The sequence below is a fragment of the Oncorhynchus clarkii genome, chromosome 26 (assembly GCF_045791955.1).
Source record: "Oncorhynchus clarkii lewisi isolate Uvic-CL-2024 chromosome 26, UVic_Ocla_1.0, whole genome shotgun sequence".
Classification (NCBI taxonomy): Eukaryota; Metazoa; Chordata; class Actinopteri; order Salmoniformes; family Salmonidae; genus Oncorhynchus; species Oncorhynchus clarkii.
The window spans coordinates 16,473,111-16,482,877 of record NC_092172.1 but is presented as its reverse complement, the minus strand read 5'-3'; the positions used below and the strand labels follow the sequence as shown (position 1 = coordinate 16,482,877).

General features: G+C 39.9%; 1 protein-coding gene and 1 long non-coding RNA gene across 9 annotated transcripts in view; one reads left to right on the top strand and one right to left on the bottom strand.

Moving 5' to 3' along the window:
• Positions 1–40: 40 nt before the first annotated feature.
• LOC139384957 (uncharacterized) lies at positions 41–1,652 on the bottom strand. The gene is made up of 3 exons (XR_011628893.1): positions 1,508–1,652; positions 930–1,086; positions 41–751 (listed from the first exon to the last, which is right to left on the bottom strand). It is a non-coding gene; the product is annotated as an uncharacterized lncRNA (long non-coding RNA).
• A 5,953-nt stretch (positions 1,653–7,605) lies between these two features.
• LOC139384955 (F-actin-monooxygenase mical2b-like) overlaps positions 7,606–9,767 on the top strand; it is a 48,821-nt gene continuing 46,659 nt past the window's right edge. For all 8 annotated transcript variants that reach the window (XR_011628892.1, XR_011628891.1, XM_071129906.1 and 5 more), the window contains exon 1: positions 7,606–7,808. The gene's annotated coding sequence lies outside the window, so the exon portion shown is untranslated. The remainder of the gene's footprint in view (positions 7,809–9,767) is intronic.

Genomic DNA, 9,767 nt, shown 5'->3' with positions numbered 1-9,767 from the left:
TGGTATACATATAAGAATATTTACAGCTCAAGAATAGACATTTTCAAAGCCTTTTATTTTCTTATGAGCAAAAGTTGTGCAAGCTGCATGTGTCTGGGTTATAGTTTCCATTACCAAGTTGTGGGCATGATGAGCTGACCTGTCAAAGTGCTCCATATATTCAGAAATGTCATCTGTCCTTGTTTAAACCACTATTTAAAACAAAAACCAGGACTAAGCAAGCTACAGTGCATTGTGTTTGAGCAAAGGGCCTCAATGGTGCATCCTTAAGGTAGGCACATAAGTGAGACATCAGAGAGCGCAGGATGGGGTATGTTTTAAGTACATATTTGTTAACACAAACTCTTATTGCAGAATTGGAGTGTAGTCATCATACACAGTACCTTTGAACAGCATGAACGTCTAGGAATCGGGGAAATACTCAATGTAAATTCTATCTAATACATACATGGTGTTATGCACTACGCAACATCTAGAGCTTTGGTTAACTTCGAGCAGATCGAGAACTGCAATGGCTTGAATAAACAATGACAAGCTTATAGATGGAAGAATCTTACATGTAAGCCTTGTGAGACGGTGCGCAAATTCATTTTCTAGGCTGAAATCACTGGAGACCCTTCTGATTGTCTACAGGCCTGAAAAGGTTGAGCTGCATGGTTACTCCTAGACAATATAGTCAATTTCTGAATAAAGTGCGTCTGTCAGGTCCTCTTCACGCGAGTTCTGTCTTTTCAGACACAGGGAGCCTCGGCTGTCAAAGAGATTAGGACATTTGTAATTAATCCATTTGTAGCATCATACTGGGTCAACAGCATTTTGAGTGATCGCTATGGCTTTTGTCTACCACGTGTTTATTTTTTATGTAATGACTTATGCCTTCATTTCAATTGAATGTAAATGTTGCAGGTTTGCAGCATATAGATTCTTACCCGAGATGTTCGCACTGGAGGTCCCCAGCACAGGGGCAATGTTCCCTTGGTCCCTGGCCCTCTATGTCCCAGGACAGCAGCTCCATAAGGTGATTGGAGGAGCCATGACAGCGCTCACGCTCTATTGGCTTGGCCGTGCACACAGGGAACAGCAGAGCTGACCACAAGGTAAGGGGAGAGAGATGGGTAGTGACAAAGGTAAGTGACATTACTACAGAAACTTTAATATAGGACTACAGTATATGGACAGTGCTTGGAAGGGAAAGCAGGTTATGGGCCTTCACATGATCACTTAACTATCTGAAACTTCAATGCGCCTTGCTTCACTTGACTTCATGACTATCATAATTGGCTAGGGACAATTACATTGAGAACAGAGGCTTTGTGGTATCGCAATTTGAAGCCTCCCTTTTTTGGATGTCAAAGCAATCCCTGTAGGTTTTTATCTGGCTGAGTCATAGCCACATGAAAGGAGCCCATTTCGCTCCCCACAGATGATGTTAATTTCATGTAGAATGACTCATGGTGTATAATTTAGCAGAGGAATTATGTTCCGTGTGTGACCTTGTGGCCTGCACCTTTATGGAAAGCACATCAGAGGTCTGGGCTGCAGTTGCTCTGGTATTGGCAGATGCTGCCAGCTTCCCCCTTAGTGGTGTTCTGGCTGCACTGGCCCCACACACACAGCTGTCCTGTACAGCACTCCTCATCCTTTTTGCAGGGCTGGAACACACACACAGTGACAAACTGTCAGATGACATGCATGGCATAATATCAGGCCCATGGTCATGGAATGGCATGACCAGTCTCTTGTAACTCTCCTAAGCTCTCTAGGTGCAGCAAATTCCTGCTACTTGTGCAAGCTGAACTAATAGTGGTATCTAATTAATAGTTAATAGTGTGCTGCTTGACATATGACTGTTTTTCTGTGCAGGACATTAACACAGGCGTTATCAACTTGGAAGACCCTTAACTATTCTCAGCGTACCTTTGACTTTGAATGCAAGCCAGTATCTACAGTATTATGTGGATTGTTTTCTACTCTGCCCTGCCAAAAACATTGGTCTTAAATTCAATTACATTGTTTGTGTCTGTAGAGTAGGCTCTCATTACCTCTCATCCTGCTCCTCTCTTTGTCCTCTGAGAGAGGGGGAGAGAGGTGGAGCTCTTATTCAATCAGACACATGCTTTGATGCACAGCCAAGAGGAGAGAAGCTCTCCGTCATGAAACACTCCAGTTACACTTGTGGCAACACTGCAATGCAGTAACAATGCAGAAGCAGCTGCATCATATTGTTTAAGCAATCTGCTGCTCTGTGATTGCTGTGTGTGTGCACGTGCGCACTAAAGCACTGTTACAAAACCTGGAGATGATCTGAAGTTGTACGTAATAGGAACTAGGAAGGAGTCAAAGTCCCCTGGGAAAGGTAGGTCTGCACGAATACATTCTAGATGGGTTCAGTGTCAGGGTGTGTAAAATGTGTGTGACACTGTTAATAACCATGAAATGGACCTACCACGTCGAGGGCTTTGCAGGTTAGACACTTGGATCGGTGCGTCTCATACCGGCAATATTTCCCCTTTTCATAGTCCTCATCAATGATACACTACTGTGAAGAGGGGACACTCAAGACACACCCTCCTTCACAGATAAACATGCAGATGGTCTCTATATGGTACCAAAGCCGCCCACAATCCAGAGTTTTGCACTAGAAAACAGATTGTTCTGGAAAAATTGGCTAAATCAAACATGGTGGTCTTGAAGAGAAATTCAGAGGTTGTAGCCATGTACTATTGCAAACTTATTTACAAATTTTACTTTAAAATAACTTCAAAGTACATTTTTGAGGATGTGATACGTTGTTGCACGGTCTCTTCCAATATTTACACTACCGTTCAAAAGTTTGGGGTAACTTAGAAATGTACTTGTTTTTGAAAGAAAAGCTAATTTTTCGTCCAATAAAATAACATCAAATTGATCAGAAATACAGTATAGACATTGTTAATGATGTAAATGACTATTGTAGCTGGAAATGGCTGATTTTTAATGGAATAATTACATAGGTTTACGGAGGCCCATTATAAACAACCATCACTCCTATGTTCCAATGGCACGTTGTGTTAGCTAATCAAAGTTTATAATTTCAAAAGGCTAATTGATCATTAGAAAACCATTTTGCAATTGTTAGCATAGCTGAAAACTGTTGTTCTGATTAAAGAAGCAATAAAACTGTCCTTCTTCAGAATAGTTGAGTATCTGGAGCATAAGCATTTGTGGGTTTGATTACAGGCTCAAAATGGCTAGAAACAAACAACTTTCTCCTGAAACTCATCAGTCTATTCTTGTTCTGAGAAATGAAGGCTATTCCATGCGAGAAATTGCCAAGAAACTGAAGATCTCATACAACGCTGTGTACTACTCCCTTCACAGATTATTGTCTCTAACTGTCTCTAACCAGAATAGAAAGAGGACTGGGAGGCCCCGGTGCACAACTGAGCAAGAGGACAAGTACATTAGAGTGTCTATTCTGAGAAACAGATGCCTCACAAGTCCTCAACTGGTAGCTTCATGAAATAGTACCCGCAAAACACCAGTCTCAACGTCAACAGTGAAGAGGCAACTCCAGGATGCTGGCCTTCTAGGCAGAGTTCCTCTTTTCATTTTATTGGCCAATTCTGAGATATGGCTTTTTCTTTGCAACTCTGCCTAGAAGGCCAGCATCCCGGACTCGCCTCTTCACTGTTGACGTTGAGACTGGTTTCTAGCCATTTTGAGCCTGTAATCAAACCCACAAATACTGATGCTCCAGATACTCAACTATTCTGAAGAAGGCCAGTTTTATTGATTCTTTAATCAGAACAACAGTTTTCAGCTGTGCTAACATAATTGCAAAGGGTTTTTCTAATGATCAATTAGCCTTTTAAAATGATAAACTTGGATTAGCTAACACAACGTGCCATTGGAACACAGGAGTGATGGTTGCTGATAATGGAACTCTGTACGCCTATGTAGATATTCCATAAAAAATCTGCCATTTCCAGTTACAATAGTCCTTTACAACATTAACAATGTCTACACTGTATTTCTGATCAATTTTTATGTTATTTTAATGGAAAACATTTGCAAACCTTTCAAAAACGAGGACATTTCTAAACTTTTGAACAGTAGTGTATCTGTGCCTAAAGTGACCTGAATAAAATGGGCCTGCTGTTGAAACTGTCCCAAAATTTGTCCCAATTCCCTCTCACTTGTCCCTCTACCACATATCTTAAGGAAAAGACTGGTAGGAATGGCATGCTCTGAGACTGTCTATTATTTTAACTAAATATTAAAACCTGTGACTGCAATAAAGAAAATGTTTAATGTGCAGGATGTTATGAAAATGACTACACGCAATGTTTACCAAAAGCCCCGAATCAAATGATAGACATTTAACAGTTATTGTTCAAAACTATGCAGCTAAATATTGTGACTAAAACCCCCAAAACAAATAACTAAAAACCCTTCAGACTTTTGCTGATAAGATGGATTGAGCGCTTCTTGCACTGTGTCCTGGTCAGAGGCCGGTTATAGCAGTAATCTAGTGTCTGTCTTCAAAGACCTACTGTATACTGGTCAAAGACAGGCACTCACGCACACATCTGGCTTGATTGATCTGTTATTATTTTGCTATTATCTTGCCTGATCAGCAGCCCCATCAGGGCTGAGATGTGGCTGCCATATATAATTAATGTACAGACAGATGCAGCTCTGAAGAGAGCTTATAATCAGCCACCATCCTGCATGTCACGCTGCCTGGATAAGACTAGCTTTAACCTGGTTTATAGAGAATGAGACAGCACAGTTGAGACTGGAGAGGCGTAAAGAGAAATGGAGGGGGAAAGAGAAATGAGATTCCCAAACATGACAGCAGCTGTGGCTGCATGCAGAACAGCACAGAAAGAGGAAACACATCCCATGACTTGTTAAATCTTTCATGAATTGTGACTTGCATTAAGGATGGAATGGTATTCATCTTATGCCCACTGTCTTTATTAAACACAAAACACCAGTTAGAGTTATAGTGGTCAAGTTATTGTGGATAATATATGTTTTTTTTTTTTTTTTTTTTTAATCTGTTGTAAATCATGATGAAGGGAAATTCCAAAGATTGTTGTTGACTCACATGAATAATATGATTTTCCTTGCCACTGGACTGGACAACTGTTCTGGTGATGTGGGTCTCTTCTGTTCTGTTGTCTGTCTCCTAAAGAAAGAGAGACACATTTCCAGTTAGGGTCACTTCTGTAGGATTTCTGCAATTTTGCTTTGTCTTCATAACAAATGTGGGATGCCAGAATACTACTACCATACAGTATTACAATTCATAATAGCATTTCAGCATTGTAGTTTTGAATGAAATACAGTACAAAAATACATTTGCTTGTGACTACTACTGTACCTTATGTAATGTCTCTATGGTGTGGATGGATTGAGTTTCAACCACACTCTCAGAAGTGCTTTCGTTGTGGTAATTTGAGGGAAGGTTATTGGGATGCAAGCTGGACTTTGCACTCTCATTGTCCATCTAAAGAGGTTTGATGCAAAAGATCAATACTGCATTGGGGTCACCACTGTTTTTTTTTTACACAATGTGCATGTTAAGATTGACTTAGACTTATCTCACCCCACATTGGCAACTGTTTTTATTAGTCTGATAAATGTTTAAGTCTCAAGTTAAACTTGTGGTTACTTTAATTTAACAGAAAAGTTTCAGATCAACTAACATGATATAATAAGCGTGTACTGCGCTATTATCTGTTGCATTTTACATAACATTAAAAATCATACAAATGAAACGGGTGCTATGGGAAATAATAGGCTCATTAATTTTTTTTATCAACGCTCTGCAAATATACATCTGAGTAGACCTAACCATTAACCGACCTGGTGCACCGCATCCTCCAGTTTATTATGCGTGTCCTCCATCAGTTGCTCTACCTCCTCAAACATGTCGTTTAATGTCGTGTGTCCTTGTGCCAAATTATCCTCAAGGATCTGGTTGATGTCCAAATCCACGGGCCTGGTAGAACCAGGAAGGAGGATGCCATGGATAAACGTTAGGCTCAGAGTTAGAAGAGAGAAATACAACATCCTTGCTGCTGCGCAAAAAGGCATCCGAATGAATTAGGTTCTTTGGACGTCCCATCCGCGCACTGGGTGTGTGCGGTGATGCTGCTGCTGGGTCACTCTGTCCGAAGAGAAGGGGGAGGATAGACTATAATATTGCCTTATGCATGTATTTATATTTGGAGAAGGTTGTGGTTTATTTTGTCCCAAGTTATGCGACTACTGTAGGCTATAGCCTAATTGACAGGTGCAAGCCATGGTGATACGTTTTCGATGCTCTTACCTTTCATAGTAACGTCAGTGACGAGCCTATTCTGGGCCAACCGCAGCAGGCTGGGGGAGGATGCCGCCAATGAAGGAGGGATGGTGGCACACCGCAATGGGCTGACTGCTTGTCTTTGAGCAATGATCAGACTTGCCTAGAGCCCGGGTTAACGTTGGGACATCTGTGTAATGAGATCTGTGTAATGTTGGCGACGACTCTTTATTGTTACTCTTCAATTAGAAGTTTATAATTCACTTGTTATTATATTTCACAATTAGTAGACCTAGTTTCAATGTATTAAAGTTGTGATAGTTAGGCTACACAGTAATATAGTCTGCTGTGACTGTGCGTAAACGTGGATGTGGCTCTGGCGCATGTTTTCGCCCATTTACCACTAGATGGCCTCATTTGCATGGAATATATTTTCAGTAGCCTAGTCTAAACCACTGTGGAGTAGCCTAGTTTATAGGTTTATGGCTATGAAACTATAATTGCTAGACGTATGGGTAAACACCCACCCACCACCACGAGAAACCACTCGACTAAGTAACCATCTTATGTAACCATACCAAACATAACATATTATACTAATGTGAGTGCCCCGGATTTAGCTTTACTATGTTACGTCTAGTCTGAGACCAGGTTTTTTAGAGAGTTCACTTCTTGGTATGGAGAGCCTTGTGAAGACATTGGAGCGGAGAGGTGTCACGGTGAATAACTGACCATGTCAACGCCATCATCCGAACGTGTCGTTTTATGTAATGGAAAAAACAGTCAATACTTTAAAGCAGTCCATGTTTACTCACTGCGTAAATGCCAAATGTAGCCTATTATGGATCAATTAATTTAGCGTAATTTGACGCAAGTTCTTTGTTTTGTTTGTTTGTTCTTGAAACATTATTCTGGACACTGAACAGCTGAAGATATGTTTGTGCTAGAGCCTGTGCACGTGCCTCAATCACTTGCTGAGTCCAACTTGTGCCTCAAAATGTATTTTAATTATTACAATGATATACATAATGATTTAGGCTATATGCCGATATTCCATTTGGTTAATTTATTTGTTGCTTAATTAGCTAAATACCCATTAAACTTAAATCCAGCTTTATTCTCCATAAAATAATCAGAGTATACTACTATCTATGCTGTCATTTTTTGCACTGTGGCTACATGAAAAGTATTTGTGTTTACAGTTGTAATGAAGCCTTTATAATTTAAATTTCGAGCGCAGTGTATCAGCAGTTACCATTGGGTCTTGTAATATCCTGCACCTCCCTCGTGCAATAGACGGGAGGTACAGTGGTGGTGAAACCGAGTGAGACAATAATTTAGCCCAGTAGTAGTTCAGAATGAGTGACTGGAAGAGACACACCGACACATATAGCCAGCGCAAATTCGATTAGATACATTTTCTCTGACCGGTCATTGCGGTTTTGAATATCCCTCTTCAATCAACTGCGAAGACTGGACCAGTTTATTTATTTTTTCTCCTCTGTAAACTAAGGTAAATCACACTTCCAATTACGCATGTTTCACAAATCAGTGACCGCTGGGCAGATGTCTAGGCAATTGAGCAACATGACAGCTGAGTCTGAACACTGTGACATAATTCATTCAAGGTTGTAAAATCGAATCTTATTTTAGGAATGAATTTCGTTTCTCTACTGTGGGATTTGTACATGTTCTTTGCTTTAGTATTCAAATATATACATTCTGATAGGATTAGATCCAGATCCCTGTACCTACAGTATGAGCCTGTATGTCTGAACTGGATAATAAAACATCTGGTTTGTCTCCATACTCTGATAAGATAGCTCTGTGTGTTCAACCATTATAATAATGATGTATGTGTCTCCACCATAATCCAGGTTTAAAAGCCTTTATACTTGATGTTTCTGGCTAGAGTTTTACAATGGTATAAGCTACTACCATGGCATGGTATTTTCGTTAAAGTTACATTGTGTTACATTAAGAGAGAAACAGTAAATTACTAACACTGTACTACTAGTTTGAGTAGCGTAATTGTCACCTGAGACAAGTGATGATTGAAGACTAAACGATTATCTCTGAGTATCCAGGCTGGAACTTTTGTCACAACTTCTCCCATATATGAGCGAGGTTGTGAGAAATGTTCCAGCCTGAATACTCAGAGATAATCGTTTAGTCTTCAGTCATCACTTGACTCAGGCGAGACTACTGTATGTTTACGCCAAATTAGAATTGGTCACAATTTTGGATTCATTTATCAATTGAAATCAAGATTTATTTATGTGACACATTTCAGACATGAATGCCACACAATATGCTTCACAGGAAAAAACACAAATAAAAAACAATGAAAATAAATACAGAAATATTCACTACACAACAAACATAAAAGGATAAAAAACAGAAGAATAACAATACAAACTGAAAGACTAAAAAAGCACCCTAAGGAAAAGCAAAGCTAAAGGTGTGTATTAACATCTCTTTTAAATATGTTCAGTTTCGACCCCCCTCGGGTTCTCTGGCAGGCTAGGCTTTTATTCTTGATGTATCTGGCTGAGTTTTACAATGGTATAGGCTTCCACCATGGCATGGTATTTTCTTTACATTGAGTTACATTAAGAGAAAGACAATGATTAAACAGTCATTCTTTGAGGGTTCATCACCCTTTTACCTCAGGAAAACTATATTATTATTTGATTGTTTTCTTAATCATAGTATAGTATTGTAAAGGCGCAATTATGTTGTATTTATATCAACAGATATTACTGTCTGCACAAGCCAGTGTGAATTTTCTCCTCCTGCAGCTGTTAGTAGTGAAATACAGAGTTCCACAACTTTACGGCCCTTTGCGTGTCGTTGGGGAGTGGGAGAGGTATTGTGACACTGTCTGTCTGCTTTAGCGCTGCTGTTTCTGTCAGATGAATTCATGTTCCCCTTTCATAAGAATTATGGGAAGTTCTAAGCTTACTCACTAACGAGTTTGATTTTGAGTTTGAACTTCTGACTTTAAATAATACTGTACTAATACTGTCCCAGGTGAGCCACGTTAGTTACAGCACACATGGTCATCTGTAAGGTATTTAGATACAGTATATAATCTATTATAAGCACACATTTTTGGATGACTGAAATCTGAATTGAATTGTCCATTTTCATTTTGGTACTCTTGAAAGTGTACCTACAGTATGTGGGGGTATCTGTCTGACACGTTTGTCTCAAAGTCACTCTCGAAAACAGGCCACTGTGAGTATCTGGCCATGAGAGAGCAGCTGTGATTCTGTAAGGACATTTTGAGAAGGCAGCAGCAATCACACAGTCATGTAATTTTCCACCCCCTCTTGAATGAGCAATAATTTCCTGTGCATCCTGTGCCGGTTGAAAACATGGCACGCTCTTCCTCACAGTGCTGTGAGACTTAAAGTCTTGCTTTATTACTCTGTGATTCACTACCTTACTGATAAAGTATGTGTCAACA